General features: G+C 47.3%; 3 long non-coding RNA genes across 7 annotated transcripts in view; 2 read left to right on the top strand and 1 right to left on the bottom strand.

Annotated features, from left to right (window-relative positions):
• LOC135364145 (uncharacterized) overlaps window positions 1-24,661 on the bottom strand; it is an 81,770-nt gene that overhangs the window by 6,161 nt on the left and 50,948 nt on the right. The gene's annotated exons all lie outside the window — the stretch shown is intronic.
• Window positions 1-24,661, top strand: part of LOC123859367 (uncharacterized) — a 107,456-nt gene that overhangs the window by 57,921 nt on the left and 24,874 nt on the right. The window contains exon 1 of one of the 5 annotated variants that reach the window (XR_006794445.3): window positions 16,255-18,504. The exons of 3 other annotated variants lie outside the window; for them this stretch is intronic. This is a non-coding gene — a long non-coding RNA (uncharacterized LOC123859367). Of the gene's footprint in view, window positions 1-16,254; window positions 18,505-24,661 lie in introns of those variants that run through there. One more of the 5 variants, XR_010410827.1, reaches the window with a different exon arrangement.
• LOC135364146 (uncharacterized) lies at window positions 615-4,006 on the top strand. Its single transcript, XR_010410830.1, has 4 exons — window positions 615-792; window positions 2,340-2,482; window positions 3,311-3,409; window positions 3,880-4,006. It is a non-coding gene; the product is annotated as an uncharacterized LOC135364146 (long non-coding RNA).

Genomic DNA, 24,661 nt, shown 5'->3' with positions numbered 1-24,661 from the left:
GAGATAGGAGAGTACATGCCACGGGAGGAATTAGGCTAGTCTGGGTCATAAAGACAATTATGCCTGCAGCATCTCTTCTCCAAACGAGGTGAAGCTTCAGGAAACCCCCTGGCATCGACTTGACCTAGGGTCTTTTACCCAGCCAAGAAGCTGGATCCTGAGCAGAAGGACTGAGGGGGTGGCGTGGGGTGTGAACTTCAAGCCCAGGGATTGAGCTGTAGAAGGAGCAGGGGTTGGGGAGTGGGGGCATTTCCTCTCATGATGGGGTGGGGGGGTGGAGTCAGAGGTCAGCAAGGATTTGGGCTCCAGGATTCTGGCGGCTGTGACCGGCAGGAGGATCAAGCATCTGCCATTGGCCGTGGTAGTTTATTTGGGTATCTGAGCTGGAAGGAAACCATGGTGACTGATCTGAGCTGTAAGGACGAAGGTTGAAATAGAAAACACCCTTTGAGGTTATAATGTAAATAATTCACTGAGTCTCCTCCTGGCTGACTGAGATCCAGAGAAAAGCAAGAAAAACTGGAGTAGACATTTCAGGGAGACTTTCCGCTACAATCCCAAATGCCTACTTCCTAGGTCACCTCAAGGATTAGATGAGGAAATGTATGTAAAGCACTGGGCTTCGTGCATATGACTTTATATGTTCAATGTCCCTTCTCCATTTTACCCTCCGTCCCCAAGTCCCGGGACCTGGACGGACCTTGAGTGCCTCACAAAAATAAAAAAGAAGCTATAATGTCAGATCCTGGACAGCCTGAAGCACAGCACTGCAACTGGACCTCTTCCCTTTCTGTAAGTAGTGACCCCAAGGGAATCAAGTGCCTGGCCCACAGCAGCTAAATGTTTTGTTGCTAAATGTATGGCATGAAAATAAATGGCCTCAGCCTTAAGGTTCTCCTGCTGTTCGATCTCTCACATTCAAACCAACAGAGAAGGAAGTAAGGGCAGCCTGAGCGGGGCTACTGAGAATTAGGAGCGAGCCGTCCCCCGCCCGTCCCAGCACAGGGCTGTTGCATCCTGGCCGGCTGCAAGGCGGGCCAGGGAGCAGCCAGCGCCCAGCACAGCAGCTGCCTTATAAGGACATTTGCCGGGCCTGCCAGGTGTGTCATCCCTGGGCCCACTAGGAGGCCAGTGACGTCCCTAGTGAGTCAAGGCTGGGTGGGTGAAGCGGCCTCAGAAAGCCACATGGGTGGCAAGTGAGAGTTTTCCCTCCCCTCTTACATGTTTCCATATGCTTTAGATTATTATCTCATCTACCTTTGCAACTGGGGAAACAGACAAAAGGATTTTTTAATTTAAAAAAGTACCCAGAAGCCATTGCTTCAGGAACAAAGCAAAGTCTTTTTTTTTTTTTTTTTGGCAGGGGTGGGTGGGGAGATGAAATGAAGAACATGTAGTTCTATGGAGAGATCCCTTTGAGAACGAACACATGGCAGTCCCCCCCAAGACAAGGCAATATCCAGAGTGAGGGAGAGCCGGCCTCAACTGAGGGGCGGCCGCTGGGAGCCCCAGGTGCCACCTGTTGCCTTCCAACAAAGACAAACCAGGACTGGGCAGGGAGCCTTGGGGAAAAGTGGGCCTTCTGAAGTATCTGAAGGCAGGGGAAGTGGCTGTCGGCTTGACTGGAGGCAGCGTGGAGTCATAGTTAAGACAGAGGTTTTGGGGCGCCTGGGTGGCTCAGTCGGTGAAAGCGTCTGCCTTCGGCTCAGGTCATGATCCCGGGTCCTGGGATCGAGCCCCGCATCGGGCTCCCTGCTCAGCAGGGAGTCTGCTTCTCCCTCTCCTCCCCACCTGCGCTATCACTCTCTGTCTCTCTCTCTCAAATAATTAATTCAAATCTTAAAAAAAAAAAAACCAAAACAGAAGGTTTTGAAATCCTACTGCCCTGGGTGTGAATCCTGACTGTGCCACTTTCACTGGGTGAACTTGCGCAAGTTAATTAGTCTTTGTAAGTCTGGACTGTCCCTTGTGTGAAGTAGTTGTTCATTAACAAATACCCACACAGCACTTTCCAACGCTTTACTCACAGTAACTCATCGACTTTTCATAACCAACCTATGAGGCAGACTCTGCTCTCGTCCCCATTTTACAGATGAGGAAAGTAACTTGCCCGTGGTCACACAGCTGGCCATTGGCAGAACCAAAATTCGACCCCGGAGTTGACCACCTCCAGGGCCTGTGCCCCCAAGTGCTAGGCTGTGCTGCTGAGAGTTTACAACTGTGCTCACTTCACCTGATTGGAGGATTAGATGGCTCAGGGCACGTAAAAGCCTTTACTACTGTGTCTTGCACGTGGTTAATGTTTGATGAACATGACCTGTTGTTACCCATTATCTAAGGGATCGGAGATTACCTGGAAGCAGACCCCGCGAGGAAGGTGCCAGTGCCAGTGATTAGAAGGGTCAGCCCCTGGAAGAAACTGGTCCAAGAGTGGGAGAAGCAAGCCTGGGAGCTGGAGGGAGCCAAGGCTGTGAGATTTCAGGTGAAGTGTCACAAGGGAGCGACTTGTGAGTTTGTCTCCATTGAGTGCCAGGCTTTGCACTCACAAAGTCTGTCAGTCCCTGGCTAAGGGGTGCCCTGGGGAAGTGGAAACACCCAGGCCCTTCTGAGCTCTGCGCTCGTGGGCAAAGCAGTCTAGTCATTGGCAGGCAGTCTTCCAAAGGGAGTTGCAGGCATGGGACTGTTAGAAGAAACACAGCAGCAGGCAAATCCCCCCACCATTGCAGCTGGGCCCTCAGCTGGACTGATGCTCACCATCTCCCTCCTCCCCCACTCTTTCTAGATTCCCCTCACTCTCCACCAGCACTTCTGCTGGTCTGGGTGGCCTGCTTGCTGACGTAACATAGAGTTTTATCCCCGAAGGGTCTGGACCCCTGGTTACCAAGTTCTTATCAGGTGTGGTTGCTATAGTTGCCCATCTGCAAATAGAACTGGACACCAAGACATGTCCCAATGGATGCCCGGAGTTCCAAACCTGTTCCTCCCCGTCCCCATGATGCAGCAGCAATCCTACCTCCTCATGATGATCAGAGGCAATTACCCTGCTTGTTGGGTGTATGCATGGCCCCCATTTCTGCCACCATGGCAACTCTAGTCATAGATCCATGATGTCAGCCCTGGGGTGACTGAGAGCAGGCCGCTTGGTATCTATCCGTCAAGTCATCCTGTTTACCTGGTTGTTGAGTCTCTCTGATTCTGTAGGGGATTCTCTGCTGGACACTCATGTATAACAATGTCTACACTTCAGGCCTCCTGTATACCCTTCTCCTGTATCACCTCAACCCCGATCTTCCAATCTTGCTTCTTCCAGACCCCTGACCAGGCAGCCAGACCGCTTACCGCAGCTCAGGACTCCCCAGTATATTCTTACCAAAAGCCGTTTCTCTCTCCTCACAAACGGGATGACAAGGTACACTACCTGAATCTCTGCCCATTGGGAGGATTTCTTGTGCTTTCTTACTCTTTGCAGAGTCCCCTGAGTGGAGCTGTGACACCACACAGTCTATTCTCAGCTCACACCAGCATATCTAGTCAAGCCCTCAAGAGCTAGGCCCGGATTTTCTGTTTCTCCTCTGCCAAGAGGCACCAATGCAATGGGAAAAGGTGATATGTGAGTCTGGTCAACTTGGTCAGTTAGCTTACTCATACCCTCCGGAGCTGCTCAGGACCAGACCTGGATATGCCATGATCAGTGTAAGATAGATACAGCCTGGCCTCTCCAACCTCATGACTTAGTGGGAATGACAGCACTCAGTCCGTGATAGATAGCTCTAGATGTAAAACTATTTGATGACTTCTGGCAAGATGTTCACTCTCTCCCCACGTTCAGTAGCCTGCCAAGATTTGCCTTTCAAGAACTGCATACTTTTTTTGCTGCAGATCACATGCACCTGCTCCAGAACTTAGAGATCCACAGTGCAACTCTCCAGATACAACTTGCCAAATACACATGGTGCTCTGATTTATCACAGGTACCTCCTGCCCCAGGGGATTTTTCCAGTTTACAGAGCCCCAGGGGCAAGACTGCATGTGCCACAGGCTGGACCTACTGCAGAGCCCTCTCTTGCTCTGGGACCAAATCAAAATTGCCAACTGTTTGAGTCCTCAGATAAATGGGATGGAGCCGTGTTCCCAAGACCCAGCTCCCAGCCAGACTTCCAGAGTTGAGAGCATCAGCCTATCCTGAACACTAAAATCTTGGAAATGGGTGGCATTGCCCCTTGTAATGTTGGAATGAGTAACAGAGCTGGCACAGAACCCTAAGGAAACTCAGGAGAGGAAGAGAGAGGGTGGAAGACTAAGAATCCTGGGATGGATGCTGCTCGCTGCTCTCCACAGGCTCTGAGGTGTCACAGGAGTGAGTCAAAACCGATCTAAGATTCACTCTTTGGCTCACTGAGTGAACCAAGCTCGACACTTCACAGTACGGTCACTCTAGTTTGCAATGACAGTCTAAACTTGGTAGCGTCGGGAATCCAGTACTTCCGTTTCCCATGTCATGGCCCCAACCCAGTCAAGTTGGGGTTCTGCTTGCCCTAGATCTTTAGGGTCAGAGCAACCAGCCTCTGCATGTGTGGTGTCCCCACCCCTGGGTTCACTCCGTGACTTTTGCACAACCCCTGCTAGCCCTTTAGTTCCCCTGGCTCTGTTTCCTCACCATCTACCCTCTTCATCCTGTGCACAGTCACATGAAAGTATATTATGTGGAGGAAAAGAAAACACACCCTCTAGGTGTTCGTGCTTTCTTTGAAATGAGGCATGTCCACCAGCTGCCCAAGGTTCCTAGCTGGGGGTTGGGCAGGTTGGGCTGACTGGGAGCCAGATGATGATGACTTGCCTAACAGAGAAGTTATTTTCAGCAAGTGTTAAGGAGGATTTGCTCTTCCTTCAAGATGATCCATTTTTCCACTCATTCAGCTGCCTTCCCAGAGCCCTTCTACTCTGGTCCGAATCACACTTGGGGAAATTAACTATTCACTGTCTTTACCATCAGTTGTGGCCCCAGTTATATTAGAAACTCCCTGAGGAGGCCCGAGGCCATGATGTTACGTCTCCTGGAGCCCCCAAGTGCCCAGGGCTGGGTTGCATCTCAGGAGGTCCCCCATGAAGTGAAGTGAATTCAGGAATGCAGCAGCCTGGGACCCACACGCCTCCTCCTTACAAACAGGCCTCCTCCCGCTGTCTCACCCACAGCATGTCCAGTCACACAGCCCACTGATAGCAGAACTAGGACCATTGCACAGGGAAATGAAGAGACACAGAACAGTGACTGGACAAGAGCACGGCCTTTGCCAGGCCTCCTTCACTTATCAGCCATGTGAGCTTGAGCAAGCTACCATGCCTCTGTTTCCTTTTTTGTAAGAAAGAGAAGGCTAGGAGGCCGCGGCACCGGGTTGACCAGAAGATCAAGTAGGCAGATGCATGCAAAGCTCTGGCCCAAGGCCTGGAGTGGAATGAGTGGTCAGTAAACATTTAGCAAAAGGGGAACGTGTAACTTCAAAAGAAAACCACATAAACTCCACAAAGTATTTGGCACTTTTATGAAATAGCTTGACATCTCCAGTTTCACTCTACACAGGATGCATGCAGTTGGGAGTGGGGGCTTTTGGCTCCCTGAGCACAAGGCTGTTCCTTTCTGGGAGAAGGGCCCCCGTGGCTTGGAACCCTGTCCAGGCTGCCCTGAAACCAAAGGCGCCTTGTGCGTGCAGTGACCTGCACTGAGCCTGGCGGCCGGGACTGGAAATGTGCGGTTAAGCAACCAGAGGCAGAATGGGGAAGTGGACTCCACCACCTTGTGAAGGAAGCGCAGTGAGGTCCACAAGAGCAACGCTTTTCCCTATTTCCAAACACTGTCCTCCTGTGACCTCCCTTGGTGCAGGTTAGTGGGAGGCAAGATGCCTCGCAGCCCCAGAGCCCTTCCCATGCCTCAGCCCCAGGCTGTGTCCTTTCAGTTACACTTCTCTGTCGAGCTCTTCATTATCTGTCTGTACTACCTCTGGTGCACTCGTCCTCATCCCCCTGCCCGTCATGTCAGGCTTCTCCTGTTTCCAGAACCTCAGCAACTGGCCCATCCTTTTTTTCTGCCATCACCATTGTTGTTTTTATCATACAGGCTCCGCACACCTGTTTGTTTGTTCATTTGTTGGGTGGTTTATGGTGTGATTCCATGAATCCAGAGTTGGAAAACTAGCCCCTGGACCACATTTGCTCGGGGGTGTGTTTTTAGGTGGCATGCTGTGAACAGCGGCCAGACTATCCGAGGCTTCACATGTACGAACGCACACTGAACCTTTCACACCACTTTATGAGCTTACATTCAGTCCTTGTCCTCACGTCACAAATACAGAGAGCAAATGCAGAGAGGTGAGATAGTCCGCCCAACGATACCCAGCTAGTAAGGAGAGGAACCAAGATGTGAAGGAATCCCTCCTGGCTCCAGAAGCCCTGTTCTTCCCACTGCACCATGATGCCTTGTTAAAACAAAACAAAACCAAACCAACAAAACATCTAAATGATTGTTCTAGAAGGCAGCAGAGTAATTACCTTTAGGGGGAGGCAAGGAATAGAAATCAGAAAGGGGTTGAGGGGGAGATCCTGGCGTACCGGCAGTGGTCCCCTCAACACCTAGTTGGTGGTGACAGAGGGGTTCACTTTTTGACAATGTGTTGAACTGCAGGTGTCTCTCATGCAACATATATTACTGAGGGGTGGGAGGGGGTGGCTAAGCCTTGCGATTGCATCTGCTCTATGGGGTTTGACTTCTCAGCCTCTTCTGTGCCGTAATGCGGTGGGGGCCCTGCTGTGTGTTGTGGAGACGCGGCACCACTAAGCCTCCTGAGGGGAGATACCTCCTGGGCACTGAAGGAGCCAGAGTGCCTGAGGGGCTCTTGTCTAAATAACTGCTATCCTGGGCTCCCTCATCCCTAGGGCCTAGACCCGAAAATAGGGCAGGTACTTCTTCCAAATTTCCATCGGGGAGCTGAGAGGCCCCTGGGAAGTCTTCCAGAAAAGTCTACCAGGAAGGCCAGGGTAAGGCACAGCCCAGGGCAGCAAGGGCCAAAGCCATGCCAGGTCTGGAAGGAAAGGGCAGGTCCTCCAGGCCTCCATGCTCTCATTTTGTCTGACCTGTGACCTCGCAATGCCTTGACCCTCATCTCTGCACCATCTGAGGCCCCGACAGGGACAGCAACCTCAGATCTCTGCCTCCGCAGAGCTCTCTGGCTGGTGACGAAGAGCCATTGTCCATTTCTGCCCATGATGAGGCTCTAGCTCTTTCATGGGATTTTCAGGTAGTAAGGCATGGGACTCGAGTCCAGCCCTAACCCAGTCTGAAGTAGGTGGGACCCTGCCACGTTACTGTGTTCTTCTCATGGCAACAGTGTCATACATCCTGGGAGGAATGACTCGTGGCTTTGGGGAGAGTCTGTCTCTACAGTGCTTTGGGGTTCTGGCACTGGTATACTGTTGATGACACCAGAATTCCCCTTCTACCCCCTGAACAGCCTTTAAAGTCCAGCTTGCTTCCCAGCTCCCCCTCATGGTTCCATTCCTGTGAACTCAGCAGTCAGCAGAGTCCTGTCTCCTCCCTCCCCCCGCCCCCACCATCTCACCACCCCCCACTGCCGGGCCAGCTCAGCCTCTCCGAGGACACTCACTCCCAGATCAGCATCCCACAGCCCTGTCTGCTGACTGTCTAACACTCCCTGCCCTGCTAATACTCAGTAAATGCTAACATCCACAGAGCGTTTACAATATGGCAGACATAAGGTCATTAGCTCATTGAATTCCCATTAAACACAGCTCCTGGCGCATGGGAGGGGTTCCAGAAATATTTCTTGACTGGCTGCATCCTCACAACAATCTTTTGTGGGAGGTTCTATTAATCCCTCATTCCACAGATGAGAAAAATAAGGCTCAGAGATGTTAAAGAACCAGTCCAAGGTCACAATGACAAGTTCAGAGCTGGGATTCCAAGACGGGTCTGTTTCTAGAACTTATGTATTCACCCCCTTGGTTTACTGCAGTTTATTGGTTCATGCAACAAATATTAATCCAGTATCTACTATGTGCCAGGAACTATTCCTGGTATGGGGGACACAGCAGAAAATAAAACAGACAAAATTTCTGCCTTACGGAGCTTACATTCTAATGAGGGAGACAGACCTTAAAGAATGATAAATAAGAACCATTTATTGTATGAGATTAATAGAGGTAAGAGCTAATGAAAAAATAAGGAAGGGAAGAGTGGGGATGTCATTTTAGATGGGGTGAGCAGGAAGTCTTTATGGAGAAAGGGATAGTTGAATAAAGACCCAAAGAAGGTGAAGGAAACCGCGCCTCAGAAATGCAAGAAAAGAGTGACAGGTGCAAAGGCCCTGAGGCAGGAGGGTTCCTGGTGAGTTCTAGAAACATCGAGGAGGTCGGTGTGGTTACAGCAGAATCACTGAGGGAAAGAGTACTCAGAGAGTAGCAGGGCCAGCTCATGTTGGGCCTTAGGTCATTGTACAGAGTGGTATGACCACTGGGTGCCATGGAGCTCCCTGGAGATCGTGAGTGGAGGCATACCACATTCTGATGTGGCTTTTAACAACACTACTGCAGCTGTTGATGGAGACTTGAGAAAAAACAAGGCAAATGCATCAGCAAGGAGACCAGCTAGGTGACTGTGGCAAAAATCCAGATAAGATATTACAGTCGCTTGGATTGGGGTGGTAGCATTAGAGGTGGTGGGAGATGGCTGACTTGGGATATGGTTTTAAGATGGTGCCAACAGGATTCCAGACCCCTGTACCCAGTTGCAGGTCTCTTGGCACCTCAGACACATCATGCCTGAAACTTAACACGTTCTCCTCCCACAGGAAATTTTCATCCCTCCTGTTCTTTTCTCTCTGTTTATCCTACTCCCATCTAGACTGTTGCCCAAGCCAGAAACCTGATCACCCTTGATTCCTCCCTCTGTTCACCTCCCACAACCAATCGGCCGCCCTGTCCCGTCCAGGCTACTCTCTCCTTCTTCATTCCCACCTCCTCAGCCTTCATGCCGTCCGGCCTCCCTCTGGCCTGGCCGCTCCCAAGTTTCCCCCCTCCTGTGTGGCCTCCGCAAACTCCACATGGCACCAGATGGATCTTTATGGGAAGCAGACCACATCCATTTAAAACCCTCCTAAGACCCTGTGTTGCCCATTGAATAAAGTCCAAATTCTCTGGCCCAAACCTGTCTAAAAGAAATATAATGCAAGCCAGTTGTATAGCTTGGGATTTTCCAGTAGCCACATTTTTAAAAGTAAAAAGAAACAGATGACATTCATGATAAATATGTGGTTAACCTAATGCATTTAAAATATGATTTTAACATGTAATCAACACAGATATTAATGAGATAGTTTATATTCTCTTTTCACTAAGTTTTCAAAATCCAGTGCTTAGCCACTCCACCGGCCCCGGCTCCTTGTCCCTTGTGGTCCGGCAGAGCTCATGTCCTCGTGGTGCCCCAAACACACCATGCTGTGCCTGACTCCCCATTCTTGCCATAAGTCCAGTGATGCTTGTGCTGGTTCTCACGGACCAGCGGCGCACATCTCTTCCCCACTCCCCCTTCCAGGACATCACACTGCTGGCCTGACACCCTCCATGGTGGGAGTATTCACACCACAGAAATCGGCAAACACTACTAATCAGGGCTTTGGGGAGGGCTGGAGGACCATTTGTTAGACAGCAGCACTGCACAGAATGCTCCCCTTTCAGAGAGTTCCTCTCTCACCCCCTTGCTCAGCTGGAAACTTTTCCTCGTTTGTGCTCTGTGTCCTTTTGCACCCCTACTAAACTTCCAGTTCAGAAAATAGAGACCCGTTTCCTGTACGTGATTCTTGGCACATGGTAGACTTCCTCCCTCCTCCTTTGGTTTTTGATTCCCTGACCATCCTATCATACTAGTTAGTGTATAGAAGAAGCCATAAAGAGAAAAAGTTTAAAATACAAGCTTAGGGGCGCCTGGGTGGCTCAGTCGGTTAAGCTGCCTTTGGCTCAGGTCATGGTCCCAGGGTCCTGGGATCGGGCCCAGCGTCGGGCTCCCTGCTCAGCGGGGAGCCTGCTTCTCCCTCTCCCTCTCCCTCTGCTTGTGTTCCCTTTCTCGCTGTGTCTCTCTCTGTCAAATAAATAAAATCTTTAAAAAAAAAAAAGAAAAAATAATAATAAATAAAATAGAAGCTTAGAAATGAAACCTATCTGGGTTTGAATCCTGCCTTCTCTACTTCCTAGTGGCATGGATGGGCTCAGGCAACGTATGGAACCCCAGTGAACATTGGTTGAGCTGCCTGGAAACACGTTTTTTTTTGTTTTGTTTTGTTTTTAAAGATTTTATTTATTTTTTAGAGAGCGAGCGAGAGAGAAACAGCATGAGAGGGGAGAGGGTCAGAGGGAGAAGCAGGGTCCCCGCCGAGCCGGGAGCCCGATGTGGGACTCGATCCCAGGACCCTGGGATCATGACCTGAGCCGAAGGCAGACGCTTAACCATCTGAGCCACCCAGGCGCCCCTGGAAACACGTTTAAAAACCTATTCATCACAAGATTATTGAGTTGATTAAATCACATCAACTGTTTAGTCCAGGAACTAGCACACACCAAAAACTCATAAAGGTTTGGCTGTTATTATTAAGCCCCTCAGTATTTACTTATCATTTGTATAAAGTAGTTGCTCAAAACATTTTTGTTAGAGTAAACACTGGAATTTCAGAAGTTCCTCAAGCCCGATTCATAGTGTGTATGAGCCAGATTTCCAGCTGGAGACAGATGGCACACACAAAAGAGCTGACCAAGGAGAATTTATGGAAGGACTGTTTACAGAGGTCTGAGCAGGGTTACGCCTGTTACCACCTCTAGGACTGAAGACTGAAGGTGTGAGGGGTGGGGAGGTATCTCCCTGAACCCAGTGAGAACTGTAGCTGCAGGGGAGGTCACACAGTAGGAGCTGCACGCAGCCTTCCCTAAAGGGATCTAGCAGCCGTCAAACCATCGGGGAGGAGGCTGAATGGATAACCCGCCTCACTTTGCCCCAGCCCTTCTGGAGGGCTTCCCGCCGATGCTTCCTCTTAGCTGAGCCCAGCTGCAAGCCCAAGGGCAGGGAGCTCTTGCAGAGTTCCTGCTGGGCAGCCTCTTGGACAATGAAACTGATGGAGAAGGTGGAAGATGGGCTGGAGGCCCACAGAGTCTTCGAGGGGCCCCGAACCACCACAGCCTATGGGTGTCCAGGCTTGCTAACACACCAGAGATGGTAGTCATCCACACTGGGCAACGTTTCCTTGGCTTGAGCCTTGACGGATAACAACAGAAAACAAACATTCAGATGGGCTAAGTTTGATTACTTCATCTACGAGTCTGTTTGCTCAAACATAAGAAAGCTGATTTCATTCCATAACCCTCCACTTTGTTGGCATCCAACCATTCTTAGAGTCAGGAGGTGCCTTCCTACATCCAACTTAAAAGATTCCCACATACATTGTATCTTAAATAGCTCTCCACAGAGCAGGAGAAGACCTGGTGTATATGTAATCTTCATTAGGCCACGTCTATCATATTTTTACCTTTATCATCATCATAGTTCTTTTAATTTTTCACCTATGGTCCTCTTCACTAGCCTTCTAATCGGTCTCTAAAAATAGCCAGCAAATATTCCACCAGTTTCAGAAGAACTGTTAAAATGCTGGTTTGACCCTTTTTGCTTTGGTGTAAGCCTGGGAAAGATTTATGATTTTCTTAGGAAAGCCTGGAAGGAGGCTGTAATCATTTCCTGGCTTTATTCTAGAACCTCTTTATCTTCCCCATAAATCTCTTATGCTGGCAAGGATGGTTGGGACCAGGAGATCAGTTTTACTTTCCTATCTGTTCTAAAATGTGCTGTTCTGAGTCTTCCCTTCCCTGCTAACAATTTCTAAAAGTACTAGCTGAAGCCCATTCCACAGGAAAGGGGTGTGTGGGGGGGTGGAGGCAGAGAGCAAGGGATCCAGATTCAACCAACATTTTGATTGGTCAGGTAGAATGTAAGGCCAGTAAGGGCAGGGACCACAGCTAAGTGCTCACCCATGTGCCCAGAGTCTAGCCTGGTGCCTGGCACAAAGCAGGCCCCCAATATTTTATAGAATAACTCAGTGAATGAATGCGCCCTACTTGCTAACCACTTTCATGTAGGAGAGGGTACAGATCTTGTTTTTCACATGAGAAAATGGAGAGCCCAATGGTATTTATAATGTCAGCAGTCAGCAAGGCCTCAACCCCAGGCCTCTGGCTTTTATAGTGCAATGCACCCCACTGCTTCCCATCCAAGATATTGCCTCCATTCCTCGAGCCACTTTGCTTTGCCTTTGCTATTCCCTCACCCAAGTTCAACTTTTCAGTAATAAGCCTGGATAACAGGAGCTGCCATGATCAAGAGCCCCTCTCCCCATAGTGACTTACCCCCAAGTGCAGCTGTCTCTCTCATGTTGACCTTGCCCCATGGATCTTCCCCCCTTCTAATCTTAAAATCTGCAGCCATTGGTGGGGGGGGGCACGGGGGGGGTGAATTCTGAGCATGTCCCAGAGACTTCTCTTTGAGTAAACTATCTTTGAGATCTTAGAAACTTGGGCTGCCCCACAGCCACCACCTACCAGTAGTGGTCTCTGTGACCCAGTGGTTCGGCAGCTCCTGGGGCATCCCTGGTTCGGGTGGGAGCCTGGCTAGTTTCAGGCTGCCCTAGGGTACCCACGTCAGGCTGTAACCTGCTCCCAAACAGATTCCCCTTCCTCCCTCCAACCTGCCGTCATGGGCTCCCGGACACCCCTGTCCTAAAAGCCCCAGTGAATGGTGAGGACAGTGCCTTGTTTGAGTGGCCCTCCGCCCCACGCCCAAGGTCTAGTGCATCACCATCCAGGCTGTCTCCTTCCCGGTAGTCAGACTGACCGGTGCTGGGACCCCTGGCTTCTCTGTTTGTGCTGGCTGCATTCTCTGTGACGGAGGCCCCTGGGGTGCAAGCAGAGCCCTGACTGAGAGGCATGGCTTCGTCTTTCTGCAGGGCCTTCTCCCCTATTTGTAGGTGCCACTTTCACAATGCTTAGACTCTTGGGTGTTGGCCTTGGGACTGTGCCACGTTTAAGCACAGGACAATAACCAGCATGTAATTTAAAAGGAATTTCCTTCTTTGCTCTTCCCTCATGCAATTCATTACAGAAGACAGACATAGATAGGGACTCTGAAACATAGACAGAACTTTCTTTTCTGGGCGCCTGGGTGGCTCAGTTGTTGGGCGTCTGCCTTCGGCTCCAGTCATGATCCCAGGGTCCTGGGATCGAGCCCCGCATCGGGCTCCCTGCTCTGCGGGAAGCCTGCTTCTCCCTCTCCCACTCCCCCTGCTTGTGTTCCCCCTCTCTGTGTGTCTCTCTCTGTCAAATAAATAAATAAAATCTTAAAAAAAAAAAAACTTTCTTTTCTGTCTCATTGGCTCATAGCTGCTCTGATGGGGCTCTGCTCATATCTTGAAGAGAACTCCTTTACTCCCTGTCCCCATGACTGCTTTTTCTCCTCCACCCCCATTTCTCCTCCTCCCTTATGGTTTTATTACATAGCTTGACTTGGCTCCTCTCCCAGCAGTAAGGAATCTTATCTCTTTGGAAGGGGGGGGGGGCTGGTCAGGGGTACGGCAATTAAAGAGCTCTCTTTAGAGTACAGCATTGGGGGTCGGGGGTTAGCAAATACCCAGACGTGAGCTCGGACCCATCACCTAGACATTTTTTAGACTAGGCATAGCCTCATGATTTCATTATTAGTCACCAACCATTAGAAATACATTTCTAATTCATCTTTGTGACATGTAAAGGGCCCCATCAACAGTTACTAACCCAGCTTGGTAACTCCCCCTGCAAGCTGGTGAAAAGCAACAACTCTGCGCTGGAGTCCAGCTCAGGAACAGGGCTGGGATGAGTTCTAGTTGGTCAGCTTTATTTGGTAGAGACAGGGAATCCTATGACTATATCATGGCTCTACCTGGATGTGATTGGTCCAGGCGGGTCAGGGGTTGCTCTGGTCCAGTCAGCTGTGTCCATTGTGGAGCGACATGCAGCATAAACCCAGCGGCAGCCCAGCCTCCGGAACATGGAATTGGTTGGGGAGGGAGGGAGGGAGGGAGTGGCCCGTGGCAACAAGATTTTGTGGTTCCACACAGCACAGGCAAATCAGGTTTTGTGTTTACCTCTTGGTCTGTCCCCCAGGGAGAAAGCCCTGGTCTGAGTGAAAGAATGAGTACTCTCTGTCACTGGCAGGGGTCCCATCGCCACCCCTCTCTGCCTGGAAGGACAAAGGGAGTGACTCAGTCCCTGGGCATCCGTATCCAGGCCTGCGGGGCACCCTCCAGCGCAGGCAGCCAGCACCGTCTGAATTTGCCCTGGTCCCCCAGACACTGGAGCAAGTGGCGACAGCAAAAAGCGCATCTCCGGGGAAGTGGAAGCAGAAGCAAACAGCTGCAAAATGATACTTCATTGGAATCAGCTTCTTGTTTGTCAGGATGAGTAGCTGGGAGTGAATTGTGGCTTCCTATTTCCATCCAGGCTTGGGGGAGGAAGAGAGCCGAGAAAGAACTGACCAGAGGAATTTGACTCCATGAAGAGGCGGCCACTTGTTGTGTCTTCTGCCATATTTACCTGTGATTGTTAGGCCTCTCCTCCCGCTCACCAAGACACTCTCCTTAAATGGAGAATTCCTCACACGGGCCTTCCTCCAGAGGAAGGGAAGCATGGCGACATCTGAAGGGACATAGCCTAACCACAAGAGATTTCTGTTTCCTGCTCCTCCAGCTCAAAGTCACACCATTCTGGTTGGGGGCTGGGGAGGGTTGGCGTCGGTCTTAAAATAGCTGCAAACCTCAAGAACAGCCCAGTGGTGGGTTTGAAGACCGCAACCTCTTAGTGTTTCTGTTGTGCTAGGTCTTATCTTCCCTTTTAATATCCTCCCACCCTCTCAACGCTGCTTCTATGCTTGCCCACTCCGTAATTTATGGATGTGTTTTTGAATGATTTTCTTCGGTTTTGTTTTTACATCTCTGGGAAAGATAAGGGAGTTACATTGTTATGCCAAGACAGAACTAACTTAACGTGAGACTCGGAAGACTTTAAGACAAGTTCCAGATCGGCCGATGACTAGTTTTGTAAACCTCAGGCAAATGACTTCGGTTTCCTCCCCCATTCTCCCATGGCTGTGTTTATACTTCTATTATTGTATGTATCACACCTCTGTGTTCCCTAGGCGATTTTCAGCTTCTTTAAGATTTTATCTGTCTGGGTGACAATCGCAATGCTTAGCACAGTGCCTGGCACAGAGCGGATGTCCAAAAAATATAAAATTTAACCTCTCAGAGTCTATGAAATTGGGATAATTATACCAAATTATAAACATTAAATAAGGCAATTCATGTGATTTACAAACTATTAGTAACAATACATGTCTAAAAGCTGTCACAATGCCGTTATAAAAATTTGTATAGTTTTTAAAAAAAAAAAATGTGGTTCTATTAAATTAACCTTACATCGTATTTGAAAAGTTTAGGGTAAAGGATTTGTGGGGAAAAGCTAAGATTTCTCATTTGCAACGATCATATTAATCTCATGACTTATTTGGTTTCGAGCAAAAGCCTCTGTTCTCCGTTGTGGTGTTTTCCTCTCAACTAGTTACATTGTTGTTTTTTTTTTTTTTTAAGATTTTATTTATTTATTTGACAGAGACACAGCGAGAGAGGGAACACAAGCAGGGGGAGTGGGAGAAGGAGAAGCAGGCTTCCCGCCGAGCAGGGAGCCCGATGCGGGGCTCGATCCCAGGACCCTGGGATCATGACCTGAGCCGAAGGCAGAGGCTTAACGACTGAGCCACCCAGGCGCCCCTAGTTACATTGTTTAATGGTTGATATATGTGGAACAAAGGATGATAGCTCTAAACCGGGGTTTCTAAACCTCTGCACTATTGACATTTTGAGCCAGATCATTCTTTGTTGGGGCTGGAGGGCTGTCCTGTGTATTGTAGGATATTTAGCAACATCGCTCCCCATCTCTACCCACTAGATGCCGATATCACTTCCTCCCAGTTTAAGAACCCAGAATGTCTCTAGACATTGTCAAATGTCCTCTGGAAGGTGTTGGGGGCAAAACTGCTTCCCTCCCTTCTCTGTGAGCACCACTGCTCTGAAGTTTTGGCGAATGCTTTTTTTTTTCTCTTTCATCATCTATTATTAACTTTCTCAATATTTTAAATGTATGAGCTCAGGTTACTTAAGCTCTGAGTCCTACTCAAAGCATTTTTTGCTGACTTGGGTTTGAAGATATGCAAGTCCTTCAACACATCTGATTAGTCAGAGAGAATTTCCCAGCTTGCCAGAGGAACTCTTTCCGCTTCATCCTTCCACACTCAGGGTTGGTACACCCTTAATTTCTATCCTTTACTCCAAGACTTTGAAGATCAAGCCTACAATTCTAGCCTCATTTCTTCTAAGAAGCAAGCAGGCTTCTTACCCCTTGGGCCTCTGAAGGCCTGACTTCTCAGAGCTCCCCCAAGTAGACATATAATTGAGGCCCCTCTGTGAGCCTCACTGCACTCAGGTCTATCCCATATATACATTTGGGTATTATCACTTCATCGTACCACAAAGAACAAGTCTAAGGTGAACTATACCTATCTTCCTATCTGTACCTTGCTTCTTCTCTTTTCCTCTGCATTTGGTGTCTTTGTGGACTTAGCCCACTTCACAGGCAACGACTTAACTTTTCCAGCCCTTTGATAACTGGAGCCAATGCCACAGTATCTCACTGCAGATGAGATGCCTACTTTCTGCCCTGTCTCCTGCCTGCCCTCCTTTGAAGAGCCCAGACGTTCATGGTCTTGTCTGACATTTGTTTTCTCCAACATACAGAATCTGTTATGAATAGTCTCCACTTGTTTGCCTATGAACTTGGAAAGCATGAATTTACCGGTAGCACAGATGCTACCCACTTCTCTGAACACCTGTGATTCTGGCACTCAAACGCCTCTCTCCCTGCTACAGAGGACACTGTCCCATCAATGGAAAATGCCCCCTACCGTGCACACAGCTTCCGTATCTCCTTGAGCAACCACATTTAGAATGGGACTTGCTGTCATCTGATTGCATTATGCACATGTTGGATGCTCATCCAACTTTCTGATACATAACACTTCTGATATCTGATCTTCTGATCACTTCACTATCACTGTCTGATACATAACACTTCTACTTGCTTTTGGCAAGAGAGATGCTAACTCAAAACTGCTATCTTAACAAAGTAGTATGACTAGCCACTTTTCAAGTTAATATTGTGAAGATGAGTTGACATCTTAGAAGACAGAGAGTAGCTAATTAGGAGCTCATCTGAAGAGGAAATTTGGAAAGGCTGTTTAATGTGTCCAAGATGTTTTAAAATCATTCTCTTCACATTGACAGCCACCATCACCACCACCACTTTAAGCTCTGACTTAGTGTCTGCTATATATTATTTTATTTAAACCTTGAAACAATCCTGGTGAGGTTTCATTGGAGATAAATATTAGTATCTCTGTCTTACAAACGAGGAAACTGAAACTCAGAGATGTTGTGTGAACTTGACCAATGGCATACAGTTGATAAGTAGCAAATTTGAGATCCAGTCCAAAGCCGGATGAAGTGAGATGCTCAATATTATCATAAAGAATGGGGGATTTCTACAGAACTCCAAAGCAGAGTAAAGATCTTCTTGTCTAATGCCAACAACTATCACACTAAGGAGTTCTAAAAAAAAAACATAGAATGGTGTGAAAAAAAACAACACACAAGATTAGGAATCAGAAGACCTGGATTTTAATCTACACTTAACTACTTTCTAGCAGAATGATCATGGACAAATTGACTTACCATGGCTGAGCATCAATTTTCTCATCAAAAATAGAGATTAAGGGCTGTTGTGAATATTTATATTAACTGTTTGCTCTACAAAATTATAGTTTGACCATAAGCATTTTCCAGGAGTCTCATCATCAAATCATGGGAAGAACCTGGCTTCTCTACTCAAGTCAAGTTGGACAGCCATTGCCAAGGCTGTCCAAAGGCAATGGTGTTCTCTTTCCCATAGCATCATGATGACACAGGGAGAGTGACCATGTCAGGCCATGGGGGATGCCGCTTTAATAGGCTGACCACATTTGGAACACAGACAGGACCTCTTCTGAGTAACCACAGGGAGAGGACAAACAGACTCAACGGCACTCCTCCAAGTGGCTGGCCAGTGCCCATGAGCTTTGGAACACTGTGGTTAACCCCAGACTCTGTCAGGAGGGAAAAGTCCCAACTCTCCATTTAGTTGCTTCCACAAAAGTAAACCAAAATGAGTCATATAGAGATGGAGAAACCAACAGAGACAGCCTTCCATGCAAGGATCACCAGAAAGAATTAAATCTGGAGACAGGAGAATCTGAAGAACCTGGGCGGCTGATGTTCCTTCTCGGTGAGTCAATATGTAAGACACATGGTGCAGTGTGAGCTTATGTGTGTGAATGTTCACGCTCATGTACAATGAAGGACCTTTGTGTACTCTGCCACCTCCCTCTTGGTTGGTTTGCCAGGTGCTGCTCTACATCACTTTTGTGGATTGGAAATTTATACACTATGATTATTAGAGGGAGAACCTGGTTCTTTTTAATATTACAAAATTGCTCTTTGAAAAGTTTGGACCAATTCAATTTTCATTCTTGCAAACAGAGCATAAGAGAGTCTGTTTACTTCACCAGTGCCAACACTTTGAAATAGTATTATTATCTCTCTCTCTCTCTCTCTATATATATATATATAAATTTTTTTTTAAAGATTCATTTTATTTATTTTAGAGAGAGAGAGCATGGGAGGTGGTGGGGAGGGAGAGAGACAGAGAAATACAAGCAGAACCCGAGCTAAGTGCAGAGCCCGACACGGGTCTCAAGATCAGACCTGAGCCAAAACCAAGAGTCGATCGCTCAACCGACTGTGCCACCCAAGTGTCCTTCCACTTACATTTTTAAAGTAATACTTACTTGTGATGAAAATTACATTCATATACTGTATAACATTATGAAAACTCTCCTTTTCCCCCTCCTTACCCTGTTCCACTTTCTATGGTAACCAACTTCAGCCAACCTGATTCTAGTTCTTCTGATGGTTGCCACAAAATACTAAATAAAAGCTTATACCTCAATTTCTTGATTTATCAACTTTCTACAGTATTTATTGATGTGGCACATGAGGATTTGTGCTAACTTATCCTCATTGTGTAATTGAGGAAATTGTCCCTCTCCCCTCTCCCCTCCAACCCTTTCTCCCTACTTCCTTCACCTCCTGTCCTCTGTCATAACTGCCCTGTTCCTTTTATGTATTTATTGGGTTTGCAATAGTTATACTCTGTTCTGAAACCAAAGTTAGCCTTTCATACTTTTTCAAAAAATTTATTCTAAAATTTGAAAATCAATGAAGAGTTTTTATCACTGTAAATATATAAAAATTATTTACTGAAGAATGCAGGAAGAAAATAATCCTAAGCTACTCAAAAGAGAATGTTCGAAAGTCAAAATCAAGTAAGTCCTCTTTTCTTACCCTAATCAGTTTCTCACAACTATACCTTAATTTGTTTCTTATTTGGATTAGGATTTTACCTCTGATTTTTGTTTTTTTGTGGGGTTTCTACTTACTTTTCTTTTTTAAACTAATTAACAATAGAAATATATATCCTCATTACCATATCATTAAGAATATCCAATTTCTTAAACATACCTAGTTTTATCTCATTGTCTTCGGGTATGTACCAGTTGCTGCCATGTTGATTTTTTTAATTTTAATTACACCCTTAAGTTATTTCTAATATTTCTTGGATCCCATGACTTTCTCTTTCTTGGATTCCTCTTTCATGTTATTGGAGGACATACACAAGTAATCTTTTCTTTCTTTCTTCTCTCTCTCTCTCTCTCTCTTTCTTTCTTTCTCTTTTAAAATTTATTTATTTCAGAGGGCAGGTAGGGGCAATGGGAGAGGGAGAGAGAAACTCAAGCAGACTCCACACTGAGCACAGAGCCCAACATAGGGCTCAATCTCACGACTCTGGGATCACGACCTGAGCTGAAACCAAGAGTCGGATGTTTGACCGACTGTGCCACCCAGGTGCCCCCATACAAGTAATCTTTCAGTGCTATGGTCTGAATGTTTGAGTCTCCTGCTGCCAATTCGTAAGTTGAAATCCTAATCTCCAATGTGATGGTATTGGACGGTGGGACCTTTAGGAGTTGCTTAGGTCATAAGGGTGGATCCCTCATGAATATAATTACTGCCCTTACAAAGGAGGCCCCAGAGAGCTTACTTTCTCCTTCTGCCATGTGAGGAAGTTGGCAGTCTGCACCCCCAGAAAAGGGCCTTCTTAAGCACCTGACTGCACTGGCACCCTGATCTTGGACTTTCAGCTCTCAGAACAGTGAAATATAAATGTCCATTGTTTATAAGCTACCCAGGCTATGTGGTATTTTGTTATAGCAACCCAAACAAACAAAGACAGTGGATAAATGTTTAAATCTTTGTTTTGTCTATAGACATTCTGAGAATTGAAAATTAATTGTCAGTCTTTGTAATATTATAATTGTATAAATATTATTAACTGAAGGACTAAGTAGTATTGTACTGAAAAACTCTTCGTGTGCCCTGATACTTGGTAAATAGTTTGGTTGAATTAATAATTCTAGATTTAAAAAATCACATTCCTTCAGGACTCAAAGGCATTGTTCCCCTAAGTTACTCTTCTAGCATCCAAGATTACTGACAAGAAGGCCACAGCCATGTTAATTCTTACGCTTTTATGGTACTCTATCTGTACTCCCTGGAAGCATTGAGAATCTTCTCTTTGCATTTCTTGTTCTAAATTTTATCACAACATATATGGGTCCTTTTAAAAGTTCTTTTTGCTGAAGCCCCCACAGCTCCTTCCAATTTGAAAACTCTTATCTTTTCTTTAATAAATTTTCCCCTTTATGTTCTTTCTGGAATTCCTGCCAGATGGATGTTAGACATCTTGACTTGTACATGTCTTTTAACGTACCCCTCATATTTTACATCACTGTCATTCTGGTCTATATTCTGGAATATTTCCTCAACTTTATCTTTCAGCCCTTCTATTGAAATGTTTAATTTTCATGAACTCTGGCTGTCTTTGGTATATCCATTCACATTTACAAATATGTTAAAAGATAGACCATATGGACTTGCACTGCTCACTTTAGAGAGAGGGGTAGAAATCAGGCTGACAGGATGTTCCTCAACCCCTGCATGCCCCCTCTTCAGGGCCAACACAAGGACAGCCTCACTCTGGAAGGACCACCCTCACTCAAGGAGCCCTAGCCCTTCCCAGACCAACTGTTGAGTTCCCCTAAAGAGCTCACTCATCTCTGAAGGTGACCAGTACATGGCCAGCTGGTCTGCACCCATGGCAGGGAAGTGGTGGGAGTGAAGGTGGGCAACCGGTTTAGCTGCTCCACACATCTCCCTTCAAATGGTCATCCTGATGGCCAACCCACATTCCAGTCCTACTTAACCGTTCTGTCAACTCAGAGCTTGGCACCCCTTCCAGATCCCCCAGGAAGACAGCTCTCCTTCCAAGAGTCTGACTCTCTCACTGCAGCATCCTTTCGTACCTCAGATACAGCTTCCCTCTCTGTGGTTTACTTGGCAATTCAATCCCATTTGCTTTCCTCCATCTTCTAGAAAATTGTCAAAAACTCTGCTGACATGTGCGGCTGCACTGTGCACCATTGAATTGATTCCCTCGTATACATCTTTGCTGCTGTTTCAGTAGGCCTCTGAGTGGGAGGGAAGGACCCAGGTGGGCCCACTTCACTCTGAACTAAAACCTACCTCAACATTCTCCTTTCTCAACTTTTCCTCCTGTTCCTTTTTCCTGACTTTGTCGAGAAATGAAGGGCAAAGAGGAAAGGATGCCCCACATCATGATATTCTCTCCTGAGGGCAGGTTTCCATCTTGCTACCTCCCTGAATTCTGACTCTCTGCTCTCGGTGTCGTCCCATGTTGGACTGGTGGTTGGAGCTACCTCTGCTTGCCCATAAAAGTCCTCTGGAACATGCCAGTCTGGCACCCCCGCTCCATACTCTACCCGCCAGCAGGACATCAGTATGAGATGAAAGGCTCTGTGAGTGGCACCATTCCTGCAGCTGGGGGATCACAGTGACAGGTACCAATGCCCACTTTGTCAGTGGACCGGGGCCCCCCACCTTGGTTTATATAAGCTGAACTCTATCCCCTGCAGCTCAGAAGCATAATGGTACTTGACTTCAATAACTCTCTGAACAAAGCTCTTTATTTGGAGAAAAGCATCAAACCCCTTCTGAAAATTAACCCTTGAAAAAAAAAGGTCATGATAATTCTGAGGAAACTTGAAGTGATGTATGTGTCTCTTAGGAGTTTTATTTTAAGTAAGACTGGGAATTTTAATACACTCATGCAGCACATTGGGAAGATCTGGAGTCTTCAGAACCCACGTTCTCCCTCCCAGCTTGGCAGGGGGCCACAGGACTGTGAGTCTATCTGTGGCAGAAAGCCCATACCTCAAGGCACTGAGAATGACCCTTCTCCCACTTATCTCATGAGTGCACAAACTTCTGAATTTAGGAGAAAGAGGAGCCAGAGGGAACGGCCTTTAATGAAGGATGAGTGGTGGTTTCTCTCAAAACTTCTGGGAAGGCCACAATTTTATCTTAAACCATACTGTCACAAGAAGAAACGATACTTAAGGAGACTCAAAGAATGGGACTCAAACAGGAAAAATCCCACAGAAACTTTCCAGGGATCTTCATTTGCGACCCACAGAGGCAAAGAACTTTGCACACAGTAGGTATTTGTATCAGTCTGCTGGGGCCGCCATAACAGAATCCACAGGCTGGGGGGCTGGAACAGCAAACGTGCATTTTCTCACAGCTCTCGAAGTCTCATGGGAGGCTTGATACCCAAGATTAAGGTCCTGGCAGAGGTGGGTTTTGGTAAGGACTCTCTTCCTGGCTTGTAGAACTTCTTCCTTTTCTGTCTTCTTCTTCTTATAAGGACACTAGTCCTATCTGATTAGGGCCTCACTTTCCTGACCTCTATTTGACCTTAATTACTTTCTTAAAGGTCCTGTCTCCAAATATAGTCACATTGGGGGTTAGAGCTTCAACCTAGGGATTTGGGAAAGGACACAATTTGGCCCATAACAGTATTGAATAAACACTTATGGTTAACTAATGTTTGCTCTATCTAACTGCCTTCCTGGATATGTGGGGGGCCCCATTTACTCCATAGAGACTGTAAGGAGAAGAAACCCTCTTCTTGTCCACATCCCTTTTATTCTTCCTCAAGGTAATATCACTGCCAATATGATTGCACCACTATGGTCATCAGGACACATTTTTTATAACATTTCTGTGAGATGGAAACATCCACATGTCCGTGACCAGTCACTACCCCATCCCCACCCACCCACCCCCATCAAGGCCTGGCCCCTTCTGTATGTCTCTGTCCTTCTGTCTCTCTAGCCCAGGGAGTGTAGAAAACCTGAGATCTGTATTCACTCTTAGGGGGGAATGGAGGCCCCACCTCAGCTGCAAGCCCTAAAAGCATGCTCTGGTTCAGCTTCCCCAGCACCATGCTCTGCGCTGGGGCCGGGGAGTGGGGGCAGGCAGAGACATAACTGGGCATTGTGCACAGCGCACAGAAATAGCAGTACTGTGTTCCCATTTGCTATCATTCTCTCTCTTTCTCTCTGGGAAGAAGTCTTGTTGGCAAGGAGAACATGGGCATTCCAGGGCCTTAGCCAAAATGCCATCAAAATCTAATCTACATCTTTAATAAAGACTATGAGTTTATTCTTCCAGAAGTCTGCATGTTCCCCCTAACGAAGGGTCACAGGAACATAAGGAAGCTCTGGTTCCAAGCTAGAAATGTGTTTGCTCACTGCCGGAGCACCTGACTGAAGGATCGATGTGCTGGGTGAGGAGCCAGGGTCATACAGTGATGTCTGCCCCAAGCACCTGTGGCCAGACTGGTTTCTCAGGAGGCTCAACTCCTCTCATGGGCCATCCCGGGTTGTCTGAGCTGTGTTCAGAGCCATCTTGGTATTCTCCTGACTCCTAGGCCATCATGGCTCCACCTCATTCTTGTTTCACTGTCCAGGGGGCCCTGCCTCGCATGTTTATTTCCTCCCTAAATCCCTTGATTCTCAAAAATATCCCTAACGCATTTACAGTTTGCAAAATATTTTCACATGTCATCATTTAATTCCTCACAAGTACTGTGCATGGTGACAAGACTCATTCATTCATTCATTCATTCACTCATTCAACAAGCACTAAGGGAGGGCTTAGCACTGTGCCAGATAATGGGAGACAGAGGGACTGAGGCATACTGCCCACACTTGAGGAGCTTAGAGACCCCTGAGGGAAGAGATGATGTCACTGTCACCACTCAGTATGATAGCTTCCGTGAGAGGAGGAAGGAGCCTTGAGGCAGCCTGTTCTGGCTGGCTCAGGTGGACCAGGGTGGTTTCTTGAGGAAGAATCTGGATCTCAATAGGGGCTAGGCAGGCCAAAATGGGAGTCAAAGGAAT

The sequence above is a fragment of the Mirounga angustirostris genome, unplaced genomic scaffold (assembly GCF_029215605.1).
Source record: "Mirounga angustirostris isolate CCGP_5_RB_7025 unplaced genomic scaffold, mMirAng1.0.hap1 SCAF_4, whole genome shotgun sequence".
In the NCBI taxonomy this organism is placed as follows: domain Eukaryota; kingdom Metazoa; phylum Chordata; class Mammalia; order Carnivora; family Phocidae; genus Mirounga; species Mirounga angustirostris.
This window is presented reverse-complemented; position numbering and strand designations above follow the sequence as displayed.